At 43.6% G+C, this 27,939-nt stretch overlaps 1 long non-coding RNA gene across 1 annotated transcript in view; it reads right to left on the bottom strand.

Annotated features, from left to right (window-relative positions):
* The window catches only part of LOC138362952 (uncharacterized), a 62,024-nt gene extending 36,620 nt beyond the window's left edge, over positions 1 to 25,404 (bottom strand). The window contains exons 1-2 of the long non-coding RNA XR_011227932.1: positions 25,300 to 25,404; positions 22,718 to 22,834 (exon numbers count right to left, since the gene is read on the bottom strand). This is a non-coding gene — a long non-coding RNA (uncharacterized lncRNA). The remainder of the gene's footprint in view (positions 1 to 22,717; positions 22,835 to 25,299) is intronic.
* Positions 25,405 to 27,939: the final 2,535 nt, after the last annotated feature.

Raw genomic sequence — 27,939 nt, 5'->3', positions numbered from 1 at the left:
GTGGCGCAGGTTCGATTCCCGCACGAGGCAGAAACAAATGGGCAAAGTTTCTTTCACCCTAAGTGCCCCTGTTACCTAGCAGTAAATAGGTACCTGGGAGTTAGTCAGCTGTCACGGGCTGCTTCCTGGGGTGTGTGTGTGTGTGTGTGGTGTGAAAAAAAAAAAAGTAGTTAGTAAACAGTTGATTGACAGTTGAGAGGCAGGCCGAAAGAGCAAAAGCTCAACCCCCGTAAAAAACACAACTAGTAAACACATATAAATAGGATAACGACAGCAGCATACTCTACACTGGCAATACTCAGGGGGTTTGACAGAATGGACATAGACGAAATGTTCACACGGAATAGTAACAGAACGAGGGGACATGGATGGAAGCTGGTAACTCAGATGAGTCACAGAGATGTTAGGAAGTTTTCTTTTAGCTTGAGAGTAGTGGAAAAATGGATTGCACTTAAGGAGCAGATTTTGGAAGCAAATTCTATTCATAATTTTAAAATTAGATATGATAGGGAAATAGGACCGGGGTCATTGCTGTAAACAACCGAGGGCTCGAAAGGCGGGATCTAAGAGTCAATGCTCGATCCTGCAGACACAAATAGGTAAGTACAAATTGGTGAGTATACACACACACACACACACACACACACACACACACACACACACACACACAAACACACACACACACACACACACACACACACACACACACACACACACACACACAAACACACACACACACACACACAAACACACACACACAAACACACACACACACACACTGGTGTGGTGGTGACGTGTAACCCTGCTGGTAAGAAAAGGCTGGGATTTTGAGGAGTTGGTTGTTCATGGATATGAAGGTTTCAGTGACTACATAATAGGAAAAATAACAACTGGAGGGCAAAAAAATATAGTCGTAGTATATATAATCCACCACCAAATGACAGAAGACCCAGACAGGAATATGATAGCAACAATATGGCCACCATTAACATAATAGAGAGAGCAGCTTCTGTTGCTAGCAGGAATGGATCTGGACTACTAATTATGGGAGACTTCAACCATGGGAAGATAGATTGGGAGAACAAAGACCCGCATGGAGGACCAGAAACATGGAGAGCTAAGCTGCTGGATGTGGCAACAAGAAACTTTCTAAGCCAGCACATCAAGGATCCAACAACAATGAGAGGAGAGGATGAACCAGCAATGCTTGATCTGATATTTACCCTAAATGAGTGGGATATAAGGGAAGTTAAGATGGAAGCGCCCTTGGGAATGAGTGATCACAGTGTATTGAACTTATTGAAATTATCCCCCCCGAAAAAGAACTAGGAAACAAAAGGCTGGCATACCGAAAGGGAAATTATTAGGAGATGAGAAGCTTCCTAAGGGAAATACCTTGGGACACTGTTATGATCTCAGCCTGCAGGAGAAACGAGTCTCCCTTCTTGAGAGTTATTCAGCAAGCCTGACCTGATTAGAAGGTCTAACAAATATTGAGGTGATAACCCATATGTAAAATGGCTGGTTGGATATGTAAAACAATTTAAGATTATGGGCAGTAAGTAAGGAAATAGATAAATGACTGGCTAGGAGATGTGGACATTTTGCTGGAGGCGTGAGGCTCGCTTCCGGAGGACCTTGACCTCACTTGAGTGCCAGACATCGCAGGGGAAAGCTGCGCTCCGTGAGCTCCCGCCAGAAGGGAACCCCTAGTGATATATCTCGAAGAGAAGAGAAGTGTGTAGACGTGCCAGCTATGGAACCGAGCTGGGAACGTTGTGGTATCAAGTCCTGGTCGACGAGCAGAGTTAATAAGCTACTCAGAGGCATTTTCGTGGGCTGTGTGGAGCGCCCTGACCAGACGCCGTCAGAGGGAAAGCACCCTCGACCAGTTAATCTGTGGTAAGCACGATATACGCCAGTTCATAGTGATTGCTTATAGTTGGTCGTGTGCCCAGCGACAGTAGCGATGTTTATTTATAAGTTAGACATGTTTTAATAAGGCAGAAAGCCTGAAATAGGAGAGGGAGGAGCACGGAGCGACGTCCGCCCCCTCTGAGCGCTGGCGGACGACTGAGGGAGCCTGGCTCTTGACGGAGGAAGACCCTCCCAGCGAGTGAGGACCGCCGCCAGGCGAGGTGGAGTATGGACCCGCCCAAAACGGGGGAGTCCACTCTCACTGTATGTAGAGAACAGATAGAGGTTTGAGGCAAACATATTGTGTGAATATTTTTTGTTTATGTGTTAAAGGGGAACATTTTATTGGAGTGTCGATGGGTTGCAGGTTTGTTCTTTGGGGAAGAAGTTGCTGAGAACTTTGAAGCCAGCAGATGAAGTAGCTGATGAGACTCCAAGGTAGCGGAGCAGAGGACCTCGAGCTGTGAGGAGAAGCAGCAGTGAAGAGGAGTGTCACGTGCTTCTGCAGAGGTGGAGAAGCACCATAGTTGCTCGGGGAAACTTCATGGTGTAGCAGCCAAGAGAGCTGTGGAGGAACCTAGCAGAAGGGTGAAGCACCGTAGTTACTCAAGGAAACTTCATGATAGCAGCCTGGAGGAGCTGCAGAGGATCCTGGTAGTGAAGCCCGGAAGAACCTAAGGATATTAGGGTTGTGAACTTCCAGAGGTGGAAGGGGAAGTTCTGGTGGATTACTTGTAGGGAGTTGATTGTGTTTGGTTGTCAGTAGCGTGCAAGACGCAGTGAGAGGTGAGTGACTGTTGGCATTCTTACGTCAAGGAGTTTTTTATACTGAAGTATCAATGAACATTTATACTGGTATATGTTATTGCATTCAAATGCTGATTTTCTATATATATATATGTTATCTTGCTGATAGTGCAACAGTGTATGTAGGCTTGACCAACTTGAGGAGGTTAATAGTATCAGGTGGTGAACCAGGAGATAGGATACCACTTGATAAGCTGATAATAGAGTTCTGATGGTGTTGGAGTGCAACCTGATTGTGATATTATAGAGTATAGGATTCATTATTATTATATGTGTGTATGTATCGTGTATGTGCTTTGTCCAGTAAATGTGTCACAATTTGCTGGTGTTTGCCCTTGTCCTAGTGAGGCTTCCCAGGAAGTAGTGAAGAAGGAGAGAGAGAGAGAAAGAACCAAGAACCACTGCTGTGGACAGGGTAAGAGGTAATACTAGTAAGTCATAGGGGATTGAGGAGATCATATCTCATAAGGAGAGAGTGGGGAGTCACAGCGGCTCGAGTGGGTGTGTGCACGTGACAACGAGGCTAAGTGTTGGAGCCGCATCCCCTAAACGTGTGACGTTGAGCCCCTCTCCAAGAGCCAGAAGCGCCAAGGGTGATCTCCTAGTATAAGCACTCTGCCGAGTTGTGGGTTGGGTTGTCCATAGAGAAGGATCGACGACGACAACACCAACCAACCCACAGTCTATAATAAATTGGGGGCCTGTCCGGGAGAGTGAACTGACACACCCACACCTTGTCCAAGAGTGGATTTGTACACCCCTGCTGAGATAAACTGTGTGACCGCAGGTGTATACTCTCTCTCTTGGGAAGACTCACAGGACAAGATGGATAAGGTGCAAGCATTTGTGGAGTCAGGCAAGCCTGAGGACTTGGAAGGTTGCACGAGGGATCAATTGAAACAAATAGCAGAAAAATGTGGCATCAGGTTGAAAGCATCTAAAGTAGCTGGGATGAAGGATGAGATCCTGAGGCAGTTAAGAGCCAAAAATGAAGCGGCAGAACAAGGAGCCCAGAAAGGAGCTGAAAGTGGAAAGGAGGATGATGGGCAGGATGAAGTGAGATCCCAGGGATCGAGTAGGAGCAGCAAGAGTAGCCGCAGTAGTAGGAGTAGCCGAAATAGGAGCTTGGAGAGATTCCAGTTAGAGCTCCAGATGCAGCGTGAGGAGAGACAGTTCCAGCTGGAAAAGATGAAATTGGAACTCCAGATGAAAAATGAAGCCGAGAAGGAAAAAGAGAAAACCAGACTGGAAATAGAAAAAGAGAAAACCAGAGTAAGAGAACTGGAGTTGGAACAGGAGAAAGAAAAAGAAAAAGCCCAGGTCGAAAAAGAAAGAGCCCAGGTCGAAAAAGAAAAAGAGAGAACAAAACAAATGCAGATAGAAGCGAATAGAACCTTGGCTGAGCAAAGGATTGAACATGGGTTGCCAGAGAGCACCACCCAGGTATCACACCCACCAGATGTTAGGGTTAGGGAGAAGGACATTCCCTTGTTTGTGCCCGAAGAGGCAGAGAGCTTCTTCGAGCATTTTGAGAAAGTAGCCAGTATCAAGGAGTGGCCACAGGAGGAATGGGCCCAGCTGGTCCAGTTAAGATTGACCGGTGCAGCCAGGGAGGCATACACCCAATTGTCACTGGAAGAGTGCCAGGATTATGCCACGGTAAAGAGCAGCATATTGAGTTCGTTTCAGTTAACCCCAGAAGCTTATAGAAAGCGTTTCAGAGAGATGGTGAAAGTTGGAGCATGTACGTTTGCTGAGACAGCAAGAGATCTGGAAAGACGATTCCAGAAGTGGACTGAGGCTGCTAGAGTTGGATCTTACGCTGACCTGAAGCAACTGATGGTCATGGAGAAGTTCTTGGAGATGATGCATCCCGAAACAAAGTTCAAGATCCAAGAAGCAGGGATAATGGAGGTGAAAGATGCCGCAGATAGGGCAGATATGATTACTGAAGCATACAATAGCTTGAGGGAGAACAGAGTGAGAAGCGAGGCGAGACGCAGCAATTGCAGATCCAATGGAGTCTGGGGAGGAAGAAATTATGAGAGACCCAGAAGAGTCTGGGGTGAGAAAAATTTTGATAAATGGGCACATAAAAGTAAGTACCCTAAAACTCAGAAGAGTAGGTCGCGCACTTCATCTGAAAGTGAAGATGGAGGAGCTAAACGAGAAACTAATCGTTATCCTGGAAATCAAGAGTCCAGTAAAACCCCACAGAGTGCAGGTAGTGTACCTGGCCCGAGGAATTCTCATGCGAGTGGGCAGAGTCAGAGCTACTCTGGTACATATAGAAGAGAATTTTCCCAGATGAGATGTTACAATTGTAACGGATTGGGTCTCGTGATGCGAGATTGTCGGCAGGGCAATAGAGTTGTGACCCTGGCCATGTGTGACCCCCAAAGTAAATATACTAATGTGTTCCAAGACAAACCACAGAGAGCGAACTTAGTGAACGAGAGGTATAGACCGTTCATGAGCAAAGGTTGGATCAGTATAAGAGGCCAACCTGAGGTAGAAGTTGGTATCTTAAGGGATACCGGAGTTAATCAGTGCTTGATTGCGAGAAGCCTGATTGGGAATGATCGACGGTTAGCTGGCAGTGGGAAGATGAAAGTATATGGGTTATTGTCTGAAAGTGACATGCCCGTTTGTACTGTCCAGCTAAGGTCGGAATATGTGTCGGCGGAGGTGATGTTGGGAGTTTGCCCCGACATACCTATTCCAGGAGTCCAAATGATCCTGGGGAATGACTTGTGCGGGACAAAGGTGTTGACAAGAGTCATGGCGGAGACTGTGCCAGAGGAGTGCCCAGAAGGCCACGGCACGGGTGGGACACCTGAGAGTGTGAACCTGACTGACATCCGAGGAGATGCGTCAGGAGACCGCCAAGCCATTGAGTACCCTGTCTCGGTAGTGACGAAGGCAGAAGTGGCCGACGAGGAAGACACTGGAGAAGGTGAGACAGTGTCGATTCAGCCGGTGGAAGAGATCGATGTAGATATAGCACGGCTATTTGATGAAGGTCCAGCCCAGGAAAATGAAGTCTTGGTGAGGTCAAAAGTGAGGATGACCCAGCCGAAGAAGAATCATGTGAAGAGAGCGGACCTGAGTAGAGCCCAGACTGCTGAAATTAAGAGTCGGAAGGTGAATGCAACTGTGCTGAGTAGGAATGAGGAAAGATGTGGACATACTGAGGACGGAAATAGAGCGTCAAGTGGTCCACGAGCACAGAGGCATAGGGATAGTGGAGTTAAGTTGTTTGAGATGTCAAGAGTTGACATGTTTCACAGACAACGTGGAGGAGAGATAGTGAAGAAGAGTAATAACCGAGGAAATGAAAGGAGAAGAGACAGTATGTGTGGAGAGATGCTTACGAGCACACAAGGAGAGGTAAAGCGACATGTACAGTCGAGTGCTGTTAGTGGTAGTACAGTGCCCGAAGAAACTTTTAGGGAACGAAGAAGAGTTGAAGGAGAAGAAATGGAGTTGTATAGAGGTGAAAAGTGTGGGAAGAGGATGATGATGCAAGCATGGATGGATAGAAGAAAGCCAAGGACTCGATGGAAGTCAAACAGGATGAGGTCTCGGATATATGAGGAGACGAAAGGGAGGAGCGTCGGTGAAGACGAGGGAGTGAAGTATGATGACAGGAGACGAAAGTATAATGGCAGTAGATGGAAGTGTGAAGACGACAGAGGAGGTACAGACAGCAGATGTCTGACTCTGGACGTGAAGAGAAGAAGACGAGGAAACGGAGGGTGGAGACAGTAAGTAGAGTGGACCAATGGATTGCAGGCGTCCAAGGGGGACAGCCTAGCCAAGAGGTGCCAGAGAAGTCAAATCGTTTGTGAGAAGACCATGTTTCTGGAGAGTTGTGAGCCGGATGTTGCAAGGTGCAACGAATTAATTGTAGACTCCTAAGAGAGTATATCGGTTGAAGAACGAGACAGTGTGGTGGCGGATGTATTATCCCGAGCTTTGCCACTGGAATAACTCTCAAAAATAAGGGGAGGGGAGTGTTATGATCTCAGCCTGCAGGAGAAACGAGTCTCCCTTCTTGAGAGTTATTCAGCAAGCCTGACCTGATTAGAAGGTCTAACAAATATTGAGGTGATAACCCATATGTAAAATGGCTGGTTGGATATGTAAAACAATTTAAGATTATGGGCAGTAAGTAAGGAAATAGATAAATGACTGGCTAGGAGATGTGGACATTATGCTGGAGGCGTGAGGCTCGCTTCCGGAGGACCTTGACCTCACTTGAGTGCCAGACATCGCAGGGGAAAGCTGCGCTCCGTGAGCTCCCGCCAGAAGGGAACCCCTAGTGATATATCTCGAAGAGAAGAGAAGTGTGTAGACGTGCCAGCTGTGGAACCGAGCTGGGAACGTTGTGGTATCAAGTCCTGGTCGACGAGCAGAGTTAATAAGCTACTCAGAGGCATTTTCGTGGGCTGTGTGGAGCGCCCTGACCAGACGCCGTCAGAGGGAAAGCACCCTCGACCAGTTAATCTGTGGTAAGCACGATATACGCCAGTTCATAGTGATTGCTTATAGTTGGTCGTGTGCCCAGCGACAGTAGCGATGTTTATTTATAAGTTAGACATGTTTTAATAAGGCAGAAAGCCTGAAATAGGAGAGGGAGGAGCACGGAGCGACGTCCGCCCCCTCTGAGCGCTGGCGGACGACTGAGGGAGCCTGGCTCTTGACGGAGGAAGACCCTCCCAGCGAGTGAGGACCGCCGCCAGGCGAGGTGGAGTATGGACCCGCCCAAAACGGGGGAGTCCACTCTCACTGTATGTAGAGAACAGATAGAGGTTTGAGGCAAACATATTGTGTGAATATTTTTTGTTTATGTGTTAAAGGGGAACATTTTATTGGAGTGTCGATGGGTTGCAGGTTTGTTCTTTGGGGAAGAAGTTGCTGAGAACTTCGAAGCCAGCAGATGAAGTAGCTGATGAGACTCCAAGGTAGCGGAGCAGAGGACCTCGAGCTGTGAGGAGAAGCAGCAGTGAAGAGGAGTGTCACGTGCTTCTGCAGAGGTGGAGAAGCACCATAGTTGCTCGGGGAAACTTCATGGTGTAGCAGCCAAGAGAGCTGTGGAGGAACCTAGCAGAAGGGTGAAGCACCGTAGTTACTCAAGGAAACTTCATGATAGCAGCCTGGAGGAGCTGCAGAGGATCCTGGTAGTGAAGCCCGGAAGAACCTAAGGATATTAGGGTTGTGAACTTCCAGAGGTGGAAGGGGAAGTTCTGGTGGATTACTTGTAGGGAGTTGATAGTGTTTGGTTGTCAGTAGCGTGCAAGACGCAGTGAGAGGTGAGTGACTGTTGGCATTCTTACGTCAAGGAGTTTTTTATACTGAAGTATCAATGAACATTTATACTGGTATATGTTATTGCATTCAAATGCTGATTTTCTATATATATATGTTATCTTGCTGATAGTGCAACAGTGTATGTAGGCTTGACCAACTTGAAGAGGTTAATAGTATCAGGTGGTGAACCAGGAGATAGGATACCACTTGATAAGCTGATAATAGAGTTCTGATGGTGTTGGAGTGCAACCTGATTGTGATATTATAGAGTATAGGATTCATTATTATTATATGTGTGTATGTATCGTGTATGTGCTTTGTCCAGTAAATGTGTCACAATTTGCTGGTGTTTGCCCTTGTCCTAGTGAGGCTTCCCAGGAAGTAGTGAAGAAGGAGAGAGAGAGAGAAAGAACCAAGAACCACTGCTGTGGACAGGGTAAGAGGTAATACTAGTAAGTCATAGGGGATTGAGGAGATCATATCTCATAAGGAGAGAGTGGGGAGTCACAGCGGCTCGAGTGGGTGTGTGCACGTGACAACGAGGCTAAGTGTTGGAGCCGCATCCCCTAAACGTGTGACGTTGAGCCCCTCTCCAAGAGCCAGAAGCGCCAAGGGTGATCTCCTAGTATAAGCACTCTGCCGAGTTGTGGGTTGGGTTGTCCATAGAGAAGGATCGACGACGACAACACCAACCAACCCACAGTCTATAATAGACACAGACCTCAGAGCTAAGTCTGTACAAGATATAATGGACTACGTCACCCAAAAGTGTCAGGAGGAGGTAAGCAGATACATCCCGGCCCACAAGGAAAAATCCGAGAAGCAAAAGAAGAATCCATGGTATAATAGGGCATGTATGGAAGCAAAAAAACTGAACAAAAGGGCGTGGAGGAACTTCCGGAATAACAGAACACCAGAAAGCAGAGAAATATACCAGAGAACCATGAATGAGTCTGTCAGGGTGAGAAGAGAAGCAGAGAAAAGTTTTGACAATGATATAGCAAACAAAGCCAAGACCGAACCAGAGCTACTCCACAGTCACAACAGAAGGAAAACAACAGTGAAAGAACAGGTAGAGATACTTAGAACAGGCGAGGAGAGGTATACAGAGAATGACAAAGAGGTGTGTGATGAACTGAACAAGAGGTTCCAAGAGGTCTTCACAACAGAACAAGGTGAGGTCACTGTGCTAGGAGAAAGGGAAGTAAACCAGGCGGCCTTGGAAGAGTTCAAAATTACGAGAGAGGAGGTCAAGAGACACCTGCTGGATCTGGATGTTAGAAAGGCTCTTGGTCCAGATGGGATCTCGTAATGGGTACTGAAAGAGTGTGCAGAGGCACTTTGCTGGCCACTCTCAATAGTGTATAGTAAGTCAATGGAGACGGGAGACCTACCAGAAATATGGAAGACGGTGAATGTGGTCCCAATATACAAAAAGGGCGACAGGCAAGAGGCACTGAACTACAGGCCAGTGTCCTTGACTTGTATACCATGCAAGGTGATGGAGAAGATCGTGAGAAAAAAACTGGTAGCACATCTAGAGAGAAGGGACTTCGTGACAAATCGCCTACATGGGTTCAGGGAGGGTAAATCTTGCCTTACAGGCTTAATAGAATTCTACGACCAGGTGACACAGATTAAGCATGAAAGAGAGGCCTGGGTGGACTGCATTTTCTTGGATTGTCGGAAAGCCTTTGGCACAGTACCGCATAAGAGGCTGGTACATAAGCTGGAGACAGGCAGGTATAGCTGGTAAGGTGCTCCAGTGGATAAGGGAGTATCTAAGCAATAGGAAGCAGAGAGTTACGGTGACCTCCGATTGGCGTGAAGTCACTAGTGGAGTCCCATAGGGCTCTGTACTCGGTCCTATCTTGTTTCTGATATATGTAAATGATCTCCCGGAGGGTATAGATTCATTTCTCTTAATGTTTGCTGACGATGCCAAAATTATGAGAAGGATTAAGACTGAAGAGGACTGTTTGAGGCTTCAAGAAGACCTAGACAAACTGAAGGAATGGTCGAACAAATGGTTGTTAGAGTTTAACCCAACCAAATGTAATGTAATGAAGATAGGTGTAGGGAGCAGGAGGCCAAATACAAGGTATCATCTGGGAGAGGAAATTCTTCAGGAGTCAGAGAAAGAAAAAGACTTGGGAGTTGATATCACGCCAGACCTGTCTCCTGCAGCCCATATGAAGAGGATAACATCAGCGGCATATGCCAGGCTGGCCAACATACGAACGGCATTCAGAAACTTGTGTAAAGAATCATTTAGAACTTTGTATACCACATATGTCAGGCCTATCCTGTAGTATGCAGCCCCAGCATGGAGTCCATATCTAGTCAAGGATAAGACTAAACTGGAAAAGGTTCAAAAGTTTGCCACCAGACTAGTACCCGAGCTGAGAGGTATGAGCTATGAGGAGAGACTACGGGAATTAAACCTCACTTGGCTGGAAGACAGAAGAGTTAGGGGGGACATGATCACCACATTCAAGATTCTCATGGGAATTGATAGGGTAGATAAAGACAGGCTATTTAACACAAGGGGCACATGCACTAAGGGACACAGGTGGAAACTGAGCGCCGAAATGAGCCACAGAGATATTAGAAAGAACTTTTTTAGTGTCAGAGTGGTTGACAAATGGAATGCATTAGGAGGTGATGTGGTGGAGACTGATTCCATACACAGTTCCAAGTATAGATATGATAGAGCCCAATAGCCTCAGGAATCTGTACACCTGTTGATTGCCGGTTTAGAGGCGGGACCAAAGAGCTAGAGCTCAACCCCCACAATCACAACTAGGTGAGTACACACACACACAAACACATACACACTCACACACACACACACACACACACACACACACACACACACACACACACACACACACACACACACACACACACACTTGTCTTGTGACCATCGTGTTGGGTGGACGTGGGTTGGGAGCTCCTGGGTCACTAGTGGAGTGGGAGGGGTAATCAGGCAACTTCGAAGTGAAAAAGACTATAAGTGAATGTACAAGTGAATGAAAAAACCTTGGGTTTTGACCAGAGCCATAAGGTAGTGAAGAAAAACAGTTTAATTAGCGTAATTCAAAATAGTGAGGAAATACTGTGCAGTGTGGAAGCAGCAGACATCACCGACCTCTGACCGCGTGACCTCACCTCGCAGCAACCCTTCTATCACCACGTGGGACGACGATTGGAGATTCACTCACCTATTGTGTTGGCAGATTGTGCAAGGTATTGAGGAGCGCCTTTTTGGCTAGATTGTTACTGCAATGACTAGAAGGGGTTCAAGGTCAATCACCAGCAGGGATGAGGAGGAGGACAGATTTATAGACAAATTAATAGGGAAATTTGTAGAGAGAAGGAGTGATTGGTTGGAGGATCTAATCCAGGGGATTAAAAGTGAGGTATTTCAGCAAATACAGGATGCGGTAGAGAGGCAGAAACAAGAATTTATGCTCTATGTTCAGGAAGAGATTAGGAAGGGAAGAGAGGACTGGGAGAGGGAATGTGCTCATATCACAAACGAATTAGGAAGGATTAGCAGCATGGCTAAGGATAGAGGAGTAATGGGGGATGGGTTAGTGACTGCGGTTGGGATGGGGAATCCCCAGGGGACAGGCTACCAGCATGACAATGAATTACTGAGGAGACGGTCTATTATAATACATGGATTATTCGAATCTAGGGCACCAACAAGACAAGAGAGAATAGAAACAGAAAAATACGAATTGCACGAGATATTGAGGTGTATTGGAGCAGAGATGGCAGAACGCGAGGTGGATATCAATCGACGGGTTGGACCTTACAATTGTACCAAGAATAGACCTGTTCTGGTGCAATTCTCCAATGAGGAGGCAGTGGAGTACATAATGAGGAGCAAGCATTTACTCAGAGGAAGTGAAACCCATTACAATGTGTTTATAGAGAGGTTTATGACGAAAGATGAGCAAACAACCCACAAAAATAGATGGCAACAACGACACCGAAATAGTCTCACCTCCCAGGTCACATCCCAGGTCACCTCCCAGGGCACCTCCCAGGTCACCTCCCAGGTCGCATCCTCCCCAACTCAGCCCTCCTATACATCCCCCCTGCCTCAGCCTCCCACAACCCCCCTGTCCCTTCCACATTTGCACCTCCACAACGATTCCCCTGCCCCTGCTACATCACACTTGTCAGCGACCCCAGTGGGTCAAGCCATGCCCTCCCCAAACCCACCTTCCCATCCCCCCTCCCCAAATACCCCTTCCCACTCCCCTGCCCCTTCTACCCCATTGACTTCAATTCCATCTACTCCATCCCAGCTTCCACTGCACCCCTCTTCCACTCACCCCGAAACCCCACCCAACCCTCACCCCTCCTATGCACCTACAGCCCACATTTAACCCCCTCACCTTGTGACCCCCTAACACCTTCCCCCATCTCCCTCTTCCCCTCTTCTACCCCAAAACCCCCACCTACCCCCGATTCCCCCCTAACTAATATACCCTCTCTTCCACTCCCAGCACCCATGCTCCATTCTCATCTCAGCTCTCCGCCCTCTGTATCCCTCTTCCCCCCAACCTCTCAACCTCTATCTGACTCTCAGTCTCACTCTATTTCTCAACCCCCCTATGCTATTCAGACCCCTAACTTTCAGACCCATTATGCCCTTCCTACCCCCCTAGATGCCCAGACCCCATTCGCCTACCAGGCACTCCCAGGCACCCCCCTAGCACCCCCCCACTCACCCCCACAGCCCCCACTTGCCCCCCAGACACCCCACAGTTCCCCCCAGACCCCTGGTGAAAGGGGGAACTCTGACACCCGAGTTTCCAAGAAGAGTCTCAAGGGGTGGTACACCAATGCTGATGGGGTAGCCAATAAAGCAGAAGAGATAAAAGAAAGAGTTAGTGAGGCAGACCCAGACATAGTGGCAATAGTGGAAACTAAAATAAATGGCATGATCTCGGATGCAATCTTTCCAGAGGGGTACCAGGTGATAAGAAAAGAAAGGACACAGAGACAGGGAGGAGGAGTGGCACTACTAATAAAGCGGAAATGGAAGTTTGATGAGCTGGAAAATCCGGGTACCAATGAAAGCACAAGCTTCATACATGGAACTCTGACAGTGGATGGGAAGAAGATTGTAATCTTGATACTCTACAATCCCCCACCAAACAGTAGAAGGCCCAGGCAGGAGTACGAGGACAGCAACAAGACATGTATGGATGAACTGCAGAGGGCAGCAACTTTAGCGCATAGAATGAGAGCGAAGCTGCTGGTCATGGGGGACCTAAATCACGGAGAGATAAATTGGGAAACGATGAATCCCCATGGCGGGGAGGAGACCTGGGGAGCGAAGCTGGTAGACGTTATTGACAGGAATTTCCTAACACAGCATGTGAAAGAAGATACTAGGGAAAGAGGAGGGGATACGCCCAGCCTATTAGATCTCATTATCACTCAGAATGTAGAAGACATCGAGCAGTTGGAACATGAAATACCACTAGGAGCTAGTGACCATTGTGTCCTAGTCTTTGACTACATGATGGAGCTTAAAATTGTGACCAAAGGACAAGAGGTCCGGGAAAGGAGACTTGATTACAGAAAAGGGGACTACAGAAGGATAAGGGACTACCTGGGAGAAGTGCAGTGGGAGGAAGAACTTAGAGGAAAAACAGTGCAAGGTATGATGAACCAAGTCATATTGAAATGCAAGGAGGCTGAAGATAGATTTATTCCAACAATAAAGGAAAAAAGCAGGAGGGAATATAATAACCCATGGTTTAATAGACAGTGTCAGGAAGCAAAGGTGAGAAGCAGGAGGGAGTGGAGGAAGTACAGAAGACAAAGGACAGAGGACAACAGGATTAGATGTAACAGAGCTAGGAATGATTACATTAACATAAGACGAGTGTCGGAAAGGAATTATGAGAACGATATTGCAGTCAAAGCGAAAAAGCAACCAAAATTACTACATAGCCATATAAGAAGGAAGATGTCGGTAAATGACCAAGTGACAAGACTGAGGAAAACAGAAGGGGCATATACAGAAAGCGACAAGGAAATCTGCGAGGTACTGAATGCAAAATTCCATGGAGTGTTCACAACCGAGCCTGAGCAGCTCCCATTGTTAGAAGAGATTACCCAAGATGAAAGACTATCGGATATAGAGGTGACAGCAGAGGATGTAATGAAACAGTTGACAACACTGGATGCAAATAAAGCTGTTGGACCAGACAAAGTATCACCGTGGATACTCAAAGAGGCAGCGCAGGCTCTCAGCGTGCCTCTGGCAATGATCTTTAATGAGTCACTTATGTCGGGAGAATTGCCCAGTTGCTGGAAGGAGGCAAATGTCGTACCGATTTTCAAAAAGGGTGATAGGGAGGAGGCACTTAACTACAGACCCGTATCACTGACAAGCATCCCCTGCAAAATTCTTGAAAGAATAATTAGGCTAAGACTTGTTGAGCACCTGGAGAGCATTGGGTTTGTAAACAAGCACCAACATGGGTTCTGGACAGGGAAATCATGCCTAACAAACCTTTTAGAATTCTATGATAAAGTAACAAGGATAAGGCAGGACAGAGAAGGCTGGGCAGACTGCATATTTCTTGACTGCCAAAAGGCCTTTGATACGGTACCGCACATGAGACTGCTATACAAACTTGAGAGGCAGGCAGGAGTAAGCGGAAAAGCCCTAGTATGGGTGAAGAACTACCTAACAGGAAGGAGCCAGAGGGTAATGGTAAGGGGCGAAAAGTCGGACTGGCGAACAGTAACAAGTGGAGTACCTCAAGGATCGGTGCTGGGACCAATCCTCTTTCTAATTTACGTAAATGATATGTTTACAGGAGTGGAATCATACATGTCAATGTTTGCAGATGACGCAAAATTAATGAGAAGAGTTGTGACAGACGAGGATTGTAGGATCCTCCAAGAGGACTTAAACAGGCTGCAGAGATGGTCAGGGAAATGGCTACTGGAGTTTAACACCAGTAAATGTAAAGTTATGGAAATGGGATCAGGTGACAGGAGACCAAAGGGACAGTACACAATGAAGGGGAACAGCCGACCTGTAACGTTTCGAGAAAGAGACCTGGGAGTGGATGTGACACCTAATCTAACTCCTGAGGCACATATAAATAGGATAACGACAGCAGCGTACTCTACACTGGCGAAAATTAGAACTTCATTCAGAAACCTAAATGAGGAAGCTTTTAGGGCGCTTTACACTGCCTACGTGAGACCCGTCTTAGAGTATGCCGCGCCATCATGGAGCCCCCACCTGAAGAAACACATAAAGAAACTGGAGAAGGTTCAGAGGTTTGCGACGAGGCTTGTCCCAGAGCTACGAGGGATGGGATATGAAGAGCGGCTGAAGGAACTGAACCTTACGACACTAGAGAAAAGAAGGGAGAGAGGAGATATGATAGGGACATATAAAATACTCAGGGGAATTGACAAAGTGGAAATAGATGAAATGTTCACACGTAATAATAACAGAACGAGGGGACATGGGTGGAAACTGGAAACTCAGATGAGTCACAGAGATGTTAGGAAGTTTTCTTTTAGCGTGAGAGTAGTAGAAAAATGGAATGCACTTGGGGAACAGGTTGTGGAAGCAAATACTATTCATACTTTTAAAACTAGGTATGATAGGGAAATGGGACAGGAGTCATTGCTGTAAACAACCGATAGCTAGAAAGGCGGGATCCAAGAGTCAATGCTCGATCCTGCAAGCACATATAGGTGAGTACATATAGGTGAGTACACACACACACACACACAAGGTATCATCTGGGAGAGGAAATTCTTCAGGAGTCAGAGAAGGAAAAAGACTTGGGGGTTGATATCACGCCAGACCTGTCTCCTGCAGCACATATCAAGCGGATAACATCAGCGGCATATGCCAGGCTGGCCAACATACGAACGGCATTCAGAAACTTGTGTAAAGAATCATTCAGAACTTTGTATACCACATATGTCAGGCCAATCCTGGAGTATGCAGCCCCAGCATGGAGTCCATATCTAGTCAAGGATAAGACTAAACTGGAAAAGGTTCAAAGGTTTGCCACCAGACTAGTACCCGAGCTGAGAGGTATGAGCTACGAGGAGAGACTACGGGAATTAAACCTCACTTCGCTGGAAGACAGAAGAGTTAGGGGGGACATGATCACCACATTCAAGATTCTGAAGGGGATTGATAGGGTAGATAAAGACAGTCTATTTAACACAAGGGGAACACGCACAAGGGGACACAGGTGGAAACTGAGTGCCCAAATGAGCCACAGAGATATTAGAAAGAACTTTTTTAGTGTCAGAGTGGTTGACAAATGGAATGCATTAGGGGGTGATGTGGTGGAGGCTCACTCCATACACAGTTTCAAGTGTAGATATGACAGAGCCCGATAGGCTCAGGAATCTGTACACCTGTTGATTGACGGTTGAGAGGCGGGACCAAAGAGCCAGAGCTCAACCCCCGCAAACACAACTAGGTGAGTACAACTAGGTGAGTACACACACACACACACACACACACACACACACACACACACACACACACACAGAGGCAATGTATCAGACTGAAGAAATGTCACAAGTGGAGTATCACAGGGTTCAGTTCTTGCACCAGTGATGTTTATTGTCTACATAAATGATCTACCAGTTGGTATACAGAATTATATGAACATGTTCGCTGATGATGCTAAGATAATAGGAAGGATAAGAAACTTAGATGATTGTCATGCCCTTCAAGATGACCTGGACAAAATAAGTATATGGAGCACCACTTGGCAAATGGAATTTAATGTTAATAAATGCCATGTTATGGAATGTGGGATAGGAGAACATAGACCCCACACAACCTATATAATTTGTGAGAAATCTTTAAAGAATTCTGATAAAGAAAGAAATCTAGGGGTGGTTCTAGATATATCACCTGAGGACCACATAAAGAATATTGTGCGAGGAGCCTATGCCACGCTTTCTAACTATAGAATTGCTTTTAAATACATGGATGTCGATATACTAAAGAAATTGTTCACGACTTTTGTTAGGCCAAAGCTAGAATATGCAGCGGTTGTGTGGTGCCCATATCTTAAGAAGCACATCAACAAACTGGAAAAGGTGCAAAGACATGCTACTAAGTGGCTCCCAGAACTGAAGGGCAAGAGCTACGAGGAGAGGTTAGAGGCATTAAATATGCCAAAACTAGAAGACAGAAGAAAAAGAGGTGATATGATCACTACATACATAATAGTAACAGGAATTGATAAAACCGATAGGGAAGATTTCCTGAGACCTGGAACTTTAAGAACAAGAGGTCATAGAACAAGAGGTCATTAAACTAGCTAAATACAGATGCCGAAGAAATATAAGATAATTCACTTTCGCAAACAGAGTGGTAGACGGTTGGAACAAGTTAGGTGAGAAGGTGGTGGAGGCCAAGACCGTCAGTAGTTTCAAAGCGTTATATGACAAAGAGTGCTGGGAAGACGGGACACCACGAGTGTAGCTCTCATCCTGTAACTACACATAGGTAATTACACTTAGGTAATTACACACACTCACACACACACTCACACACACACACACACACACACACACACACACACACACACACACACACACACACACACACACACACACACACACACAAAGTAGTTGGCAGGGATATTAAAGGAGATAGTAGGCTTATCTCTGCCACACAGTAGTGGCAGGGGTATTAAAGGAGATAGGAATGGAAGGGGCTGAACGAGACATCCGGAAAATCAGTTTTTCCGGATTTGCCAGTACAACAGAGACAAAAAGAGATTGATGAAGGTAGTAGGTAATTACACACACTCACACACACACTCACACACACACACACACACACACACACACACACACACACACACACACACACACACACACACACACACACACACACAAAGTAGTTGGCAGGGATATTAAAGGAGATAGTAGGCTTATCTCTGCCACACAGTAGTGGCAGGGGTATTAAAGGAGATAGGAATGGAAGGGGCTGAACGAGAAATCCGGAAAATCAGTTTTTCCGGATTTGCCAGTACAACAGAGACAAAAAGAGATTGATGAAGGTAGTATTCAAGAGCGAGGACATCAAAGAGGACATCCTAGTAAAGAAGAGCAAACTGAGGTATACAAGGAACTACAAAGAGATATATGTTCAGAGGGACATGACCAGAGACACACACACACACACACATGGTATCAGCAAGCTTAGCCTCCAAACACACACACACACACACACACACACACACACACATGGTATCAGCAAGCTTAGCCTCCAAACACACACACACACACACACACACACACACACACACACACACACACACACATGGTATCAGCAAGCTTAGCCTCCAAACACACACACACACACATGGTATCAGCAAGCTTAGCCTCCAAACACACACACACACACACACACACACACACACACACACACACATGGTATCAGCAAGCTTAGCCTCCAAACACACACACACACACATGGTATCAGCAAGCTTAGCCTCCAAATACACACATGGTATCAGCAAGCTTAGCCTCTAAACACACACACACACAAACGGTATCAGCAAGCTTAGCCTCCAAACACACACACACACACACACATGGTATCAGCAAGCTTAGCCTCCAAACACACACACACACACACATGGTAACAGCAAGCTTAGCCTCCAAACACACACACACACACACACACATGGTATCAGCAAGCTTAGCCTCCAAACACACACACACACACACATGGTATCAGCAAGCTTAGCCTCCAAACACACACACACACACATGGTATCAGCAAGCTTAGCCTCCAAACACACACACACACACACACACATGGTATCAGCAAGCTTAGCCTCCAAACACACACACACACACATGGTATCAACAAGCTTAGCCTCCAAACACACACACACATGGTATCAGCAAGCTTAGCCTCCAAACACACACACACATGGTATCAGCAAGCTTAGCCTCCAAACACACACACACATGGTATCAGCAAGCTTAGCCTCCAAATACACACATGGTATCAGCAAGCTTAGCCTCTAAACACACACACACACAAACGGTATCAGCAAGCTTAGCCTCCAAACACACACACACACACATGGTATCAGGAAGCTTAGCCTCCAAACACACACACACAGAAAATGGGGACATTGAAACAGTTGATAAACTTGATTTCAAGAGAGAGAGAGGTCACTATGGGGAACTTCAAATTTTTTTTAATAAGTAATTAGGCAGACTTGTTGCTAGACCGGGAAGTAAATTAAATGTATGCCAAATTTTGCAAAATATACAATGAAGGCACACAAACATTCATACCAAAACAGAGATGCAGGGCCAGAAAACAGGATTGGTTCAACAGAAATTGAGAGAGGGCCACAGACCAAAAGACACAAAAATGGAATGAAAGACATTGAAAAACTACAAGCAGATGTCAACAAAGTTTTCGATTGGGCAGTAGAAAATAACATGATGTTTAACAGTGATAAATTTCAGGTATGGCAAAAATGAGGATCTGAAACATAATACAGGGTACAAAACACAATCGAATCTTCCCATAGTAGAAAAACAGCATGTCAAGGATTTGGGAATAATGATGTCCGACGATCTAATGTTTAGGGAGCATAACCAAGCAAATATTGCGTCAGCCAGAAAAATGATCGGATGGATTATGAGAACTTTCAAATCCAGGGATCCCATCACAATGGTTGTACTCTTCAAGTCAATTATGTTGTCCCGTCTCGAGTACTGCTCAGTATTCACTTCCCCCTTCAGAGCAGGAGAGATTGCTGAAATAGAGGGAATACAGAGAACATATACGGCACGCATAGACGAGATAAAACACCTAAATTATTGGGATCGTCTCAAAGCTCTCCAAATGTACTCTCTAGAAAGGAGACGAGAGAGATAGCAAATAATATACACATGGAAGATACTGGAGGGCCAGGTCCCAAATCTACACAATAAAATAACAACGTACTGGAGTGAACGATATGGAAAAAAATGCAAGATTGAACCAGTGAAGAGCAGAGATGCCACAGGCACAATCAGAGAGCACTGTATAAACATCAGAGGTCCGCGGTTGTTCAACGTCCTCCCAGCGACTATAAGAAATATTGCCGGAACAACCGTGGACATCTTCAGGAAAAAACTGGACTGTTTTCTAAGAGAAGTTCCGGATCAGCCGGGCTGTGGTGGGTATGTGGCCCTGCGGGCCGCTCCAAGCAACAGCCTGGTGGACCAAACTCTCACAAGTCGAGCCTGGCCTCGGGCCGGGCTTGGGGAGTAGAAGAGCAGAACCCCATCAAGCAGGTATCAATATAGAAAGAAGCCAAACCCCCAATCATACCAGCGATACAAAGATGCGAGAAACAACTATACAGCAGTAAGGGGAGAGGCAGAAAGAAATTTTTAAAAAGGGATAATGGATAAATGTAAAACAGAACTGGGCCTATTCTACAAATTCATAAACAACAAATTGCAGGTAAAGGATAATATCCAGAGGTTGAAAATAGGAAACAGATTCACAGAAAATGATAATGCAATGTGTGAAACATTAAACCAAAAGTTCCAAAGTGTGTTTATACAAAATGAAATCTTAAGAGAACCAGACACAATAAGAATGTCTGAGAACATCATAGAGCGTATAGAGGTGTCTAGAGATGAAGTGGAAAATATGCTAAAGGAGCTAAGTAAGAACAAAGCAGTTGGTCCAGATGGAGGTTCACCATGGGTTCTGAGAGAATGTGCATCTGAGCTCAGCCTTCCACTTCACCTGATCTTTCAGGCATCCCTGTATACAGGAGTCATAGCAAACATGTGGAAAAAGGCTAACATAGTTCCAATCTACAAAAGTGGCAACAGGGAAGACCCCACCCCTCTCAGTTATAGACCTGAATCATTGACAAGTGTAACAGTGAAAAGATTGAAAAAAAAATAATGAAAACTAAATGGGTAGAACACCTGGAGAGAAATTATATAATATCACACAAACAGTATTGTTTTCGATCTGGAAGATCCTGTGTATCGAATTTACTCAGTTTCTATGATTGAGCCAAAGAGATTTTAAAGGAAAAAGGTAGTTGGGTCGACTGCATCTATCTAGACATAAAAAAGGCTTTCGACAGAGTTTCACATAAGAGGTTGTTCTGGAAACTAGAAAATTTTGGATGGGTGACAGGTAAGCTTCTAACATGGATGAAAAATTTTCTGACTGATAGAAAAATGAGGGCAGTAATCAGAGGCAATCGGACTGGAGAAGTGTCACAAGTGGAGTACCACAGTACATGCACCAGAAATGTTCATTGTCTACATAAATGATCTACCAGTTGGAATACAGAATTATATAAACATGTTTGCTGATGATGCTAAGATAATGGGATGGATAAGAAATTTAGATGATTGTCATGCCCTTCAAGAACACCTGGACAAAATAAGTATATGGAGCACCACTTGGCAAATGAAATTTAATGTGAATAAATGCCATGTTATGGAATGTGGAATAGAACATAGATCCCACACAACCTACAAATTATGTGAGAAATCTTTATATAATTCTGATATAAGAAAGAGGTCTAGGGTTGATTCTAGATAGAAAACTATCACTTGAGGCCCACATAAAGAACGTTGTGTGAGGAGCCTATGCCACGCTTTCTAACTTCAGAATTTCGTTTAAATACATGGATGGCGAAATACTAAAGAAATTGTTCACGAGTTTTGTTCGGCCAAGGCTAGAATATGCAGCGGTTGTGTGGTGCCCATATCTTAAGAAGCACATCAACAAACTGGAAAAGGTGCAAAGACATGCTACTAAGTGGCTCCCAGAACTAAAGGGCAAGAGCTATGTGGAGAGGTCAGAGGCATTATATATGCCAAAACTAGAAGACAACAAAAAGAGGTGATAAAATCACTATGTACAAAATAGTAACAGGAATTGATAAAATCGATAGGGAAGATTTCCCGAGACCTGGAACTTCAAGAACAAAAGGTCATAGATTTAAACTAACTAAACAAAGATGCCAAAGAAATATACAAAAATTTCCTTTCGCATACAGAGTGGTACACGGTTGGAACAAGTTAAGTGAGAAGGTGGTGGCGGCCAAGACCGTCAGTAGTTTCAAAGCATTATGTGACAAAGAGTGCTGGGTAGACGGGACACCACGAGCGTAGCTCTAATCCTGTAACTACACTTAGGTAATTACATATGGTGTCAGCAAGCTTACCGTCGAAACACACACAAACAGCCTGCCTATTATTCAAGGCCTTCTCTGAGTACTCTTTATTTTCTTCTCTGAGGCTATGGGTCCCTAATCTTGCACCAGAGGTGGTACAACTTTTAAGTTTTTAACTACTGCACTGAGCACCTGATTTTGGCAAAGACTTCTTAGTGCAATTGTCAAGGACATAGTTCTGGTATTTTTTTGTTTATAAATATTCAGGTATAATTAATGTTAAAATGTTTCAAAACTCAACAATTTATATTTCAAAACAAAAAAAGTAATGAAAACATTACAAAACATTAAAATATAGCCTAATTAATTAATTAATAAAATAGCACAACTCTCAGAATGTCTAAAGGTGCTTTGAGCAATGAAGTAATTAATTTTATATATATAATATTATATATATAATATATATTTACCTGTGACTACTGCTTAGCAAAAATTTGATCTCTGTGAAAATTGGTCTTGTCATTGCTAGGAGATATTTTAAGACCATGATTTGCTGTGGATGGCACTGTAGTCTTCAAGTCATCAATCTAAAAATAGAGGTAATCTTTTAAAATGTAAATTTTGTATAAAAAAAATGCAAAAATAAATTGCAAGAATAATATGAAGTTATTATACAATTTTTTTTAATTATATAAATATTTGTGAGACATTATTAAGAAATGTATGAAGTACAGATTCTCTAAGACCTGATATGTATCTGCTTATGTTCCATCACATTACATTCAGGGCTGAAGAGAAAACACAGCCAGTAAGGTAATGATCACTTAGGATGGACTGGGATGCTACATGTAGGTTGGGGCTAAGCTGCGTGAGGCTAGGATGCCCAGCCTGCCTTGTCTAGGCTGGGCTGGGCTAGGCAACACTAGGAAGGAGTTAACAAATCTCTGGAGTGCCTTACTTTTCCTGATATCCTTAAAAAAGCAAGAATGATGCCATTTTATAAAGGAGGCAAGACAGCAGACATAAACAATTAAAGAAAAATATCAAATCTACTTATACTTTCAAAAATATTTGATTTTTTTTTTACAAACATCTCTTGCTACTTTGTAAAATTCAACATGAATACAAACACACACACACATCCCTAGGAAGCAGCCCATATCAGCTGTCTAACTCCCAGGTACTTATTTACTGTTAGGTGAACCAGATATAGAGAATAACCACAAAATGCTATCTTTATAAGAACTATCTTGTAAAGCCACTAGTACACGCAGCATTTCAGGCATATATATATATATATATATATATATATATATATATATATATATATATATATATATATATATATATATATATATATAAATATACATACGGGACAAAGAGCCAGAGCTCAACCACCGCAAGCACAACTAGGTGAGTACACACACACACACACATTATATATATATATATATATATATATATATATATATATATATATATATATATATATATATATATATATATATATATATATATATATATGAGTGTCAGACCATGGAGGAATGATTTTTTTTAATTTAATTTATATAAAAAATTATTCCTTCTGAAGATGTATTAATATATAAAAGTACTTAAGGAAATTCCTGTTTCAATTCTTCCTCCGTGGTCTGACACTGTCACATTTTTCATCAAGTGTTAATTTTTGTGATTTACACACACGTGGCATGTTTACACACACATTATTTATATTATATATATATATATATATATATATATATATATATATATATATATATATATATATATATATATATATATATATATATATATATATATATGTCGTACCTAGTAGCCAGAACGCACTTTTCAGCCTACTATGCAAGGCCCGATTTGCCGAATAAGCCAAGTTTTCATGAATTAATGTTTTTTCGACTACCTAACCTTCCTAACCAAACCTAACCTAACTTTTTCTGCTACCTAACCTAACCTAACCTATAAAGATAGGTTAGGTTAGGTTAGGTAGGGTTGGTTAGGTTCGGTCATATATCTATGTTAATTTAAACTCCAAAAATATAAAATTGACCTCATACATAATGAAATGGGTAGCTTTATCATTTCATAAGGAAGAAATTAGAGAAAAAATAATAATTGAGGAAAACTTGGCTTATTAGGCAAATCGGGCCTTGCATAGTAGGCTGAGAAGTGCGTTCTGGCTACTAGGTACGACATATATATATATATATATATATATATATATATATATATATATATATATATATATATATATATATATATATATATATATATATATATATGGAACCCTCAACCCTATAAGTGGAGGGTTCCTACAAACTCAACCAGAGGTGGTACCCTCTATATATTAATAAAAAGGCAAGGCCAGAGCTCTAAATCTAGGCAGTCTAAATCTAAATCTAGGCAGGGATTGGCTTGGCTAAGCTGGTCAGGGCTTGGCTAGGGTAGGAAGGACTAGTCATGTTTAAAAGCAAGGCAGGGTTAGGCTAGGCAAGACTAGGTAAGGGTATACTGGGATAGGCTTGGCTACGGTAGGCTAGGAAGAGGTAAGCTAGGATAAGCAAGGCTGTGCAAGCACTATGCACAGCTAGAATGAACTATGCTAAGATGGTTTAAGCTGGGCTAGGTTAGGATAAGCTGAGTCATGCAGGGCCCCGATTGACCAGTGGAGTCTAATGGTCTAACCTTCTAGCTAGTTTGCTGACCTAAGAGTGTAAATGCCTAGCCCCTAACCTGAAATATATACAAGAGTTGTTACATTCTTATACAGCCACTAGTACGAGTAGCGTTTCGGGCAGGTCCCTGGAATACGATCCCCGCCGCGAAGAATCGTGTTTTCATCCAAGTACACATTTTACTGTTGCGTTAAACAGAGGCTACAGTTAAGGAATTGCGCCCAATAAATCCTCCCCGGCCAGGATACGAACCCATGACATAGCGCTCGCGGAACGCCAGGCGAGTGTCCTACCACTACACCACCTGCTGCAATATTATTATAAAAGAAATATTACTTATTATAATCGTAAATACTAAATACCTGTTGTGTTGATTTAGGGGCGACGACGATCGTGGGATCGGATGCGAGCCACAGGTGACCTACACCATGCTTTCTAAGGCGTCCATCTTATAACAAAAACAAATCCGTGCATTCATACACAGAGATCCCGTGGTTATGCGAATACTTGCAATTCTTTTATTTAAAATAATAACAATTAGATTAATAATAATTAACATAATTTTTACTCAAGATTCATAAAAATTATTAATACTATTTTAAAAGAAAATTTATAAGACATCTAAAAAAGATATACAGACTTTGTGTGATATTTATTTCAACATTATATATTAATAGAATGTTGTAACTATTCTTTTTAAATATTAGGTAGTTTCCAGCTACGTATATCGCATATAAACGTTGCAAAAAGATTTTAGACTGAATTAACACATTACACATTTATGGAGTAATTAACAACAAAACAATCTTTATTTTCATTGCAGAACATATATCAGAGCATACTAGTGACTCATACATTTAAAACAGTGTGATTTTTAAACAATTCTGTTGTAAACCCGCAGAACCGCCAAAGACGTAACATAAGAAATGGTATATAATTCATTATTTTAAATTACATATATAATCATAAATAATATTCGGCAACTATCGAGGTTCTCCATAGGTAAATTCCTGTACTCTAACAAGATGCTACTTGCTGTTTAGCTGTTTAAATTCTTGGAAAATTGTAATGACCAGCGACATAAAATATAACAATGAAATAGTAGCTGGTAACTGTAGGTGAACGAAAAATTAAATTCCAAATTGATTAGATGTTTTTCTAAATATAAAGATCGACCTGAAGGAATTTTATGAATTATGGACTAATTAAACAAAAAAATAGGTAATTTTACTTGAAGAACAGATACCAGAGAATAGTTAGTGAGTACATTTATATTGTATAATGGGAGAAAGCCCCTGGTAGCCGCGAATTAAAATATCCACCTACATTAATTGATAACTAGGAAATAGTATCTGGAAACTTTATCTGAACGAAAACACAATACCAATTTGTTTAGATGTTTTTCTTAATATAAAGATCAACAGTAAGGAATCTTATTCATTATGGACAAATTAACAAAAAAACACGATAATTTTAATTGAGGACCATATATTAGAGCATACTTAGTCACTTATATATTAAAAGTATTGTGTATTTTGAACCATTGGGGTTGTAAACAAACAGAACGGCCTACCCGAAAAGTCGTAACATAAAATGTTGCATATGTTTGCTAATTTATTATTTGATAAATGATTATTATTAATTTACGACAACTATAGAGGTTTCCCATTAGTTAAATTACTGTAGTCTGACTAAATGCTACTACGAAACCTATATAAATCCTGGGAAAGTCACAATGACCAGCGACATTAAAGCATAGAGGGTTAAATAGTAACAGGCAACTGTCGGCGAACGAAAAATTCATTTCCAAATTTATTAGATGTTTTCCTAAATATAAAGATCGATTGGCTGGAATTTTCTGGATTATAGCCTAATTAAGGCAAAAATATATATATTTTTACTTGAAGAACAAATATCAGAGCATAGTCAGTGAGTTATAGAATAATAAGAGTGTGGTATTTCATTGTATAACAAGAGATAGTCCATGGAAGCGATAATACACAAAATAACGTCCAAAAACAGCCGTAGAGTCAAACGGCAAATGTTGACGTTCTTTTTAAGAGGACAGGTTGCTTGTATAGAGACGTGACGCCAGGTGCTCTTGTATAGAGTCGTGAAGACCGGGGCTCTTGTATATAGGCGTGACGCCCGGGGCTTTTGTATAGAGGCATGAATCCCGGGGTTCCTGTATAGAGGCGTGACGCCCGGGGCTCTTGTATGGAGGCGTGACGCCTGGTGCTCCTGTATAGATGCGTGACGATCGGGGCTCTTGTATAGAGGCGTGTTACCCGGTGCTCTTGTATTGAGGCGTGACGCCCGGGGCTCTTGTATAGAGGCGTGACGCCCGGGGCTCTTGTACAGAGGCGTGACGCCCGGGGCTCTTGTACAGAATCGTGACGACCGATGCTCTTGAATAGAGGCGTGACGCCCGGGGCTTTTCTATAGAGGCGTGACGCCCGGGGCTCTTATATAGAAACGGGAATCCCGGGACTCTTGTGTAGGGGCTCTTGTATAGAAGCGTGACGCCCGGGATTCTTGTATAGAGGCGTGACGCTCGGGTCTCTTGTATAGAGGCGTGACGCCCGGTGCGCTCTTACATAGAGGTGTGACGCCTGGGGCTCTTCTGTAGAGGCGTGACCCCGGAGCTCTTGTATAGTGGCGTGACGCCCGGGGCTCTTGTATAAAGACGTGACGCCCAGTGCTCTTGTATAGAGGCGTGACGCCCTGGCCTCTTGTATAGAGACGTGACGAACGGGGCTCTTGTATAGAGGCATTACGCTCGGTGCTCTTGTATAGAGGCGTGAAGCCTGGGGCTCTTGTATAGAGGCGTGACGTCCGGCGCTCTTTTATAGAGGCGTGACGTCCGGCGCTCTTTTATAGAGGCGTGACGCCCGAGATTCTTGTATAGATGCGTGACGTTCGGGGTTCTTGTATACAGGCGTGATGCACAGCGGGCTCTTTTATAGAGGCGTGACGCCCGGCGGGCTCTTGCATAGAGGCAT

The sequence above is a fragment of the Procambarus clarkii genome, chromosome 9, assembly GCF_040958095.1.
Source record: "Procambarus clarkii isolate CNS0578487 chromosome 9, FALCON_Pclarkii_2.0, whole genome shotgun sequence".
In the NCBI taxonomy this organism is placed as follows: domain Eukaryota; kingdom Metazoa; phylum Arthropoda; class Malacostraca; order Decapoda; family Cambaridae; genus Procambarus; species Procambarus clarkii.
The sequence above is the reverse complement of the archived record's forward strand: the minus strand, read 5'-3'. Positions and strand labels throughout refer to the sequence as shown.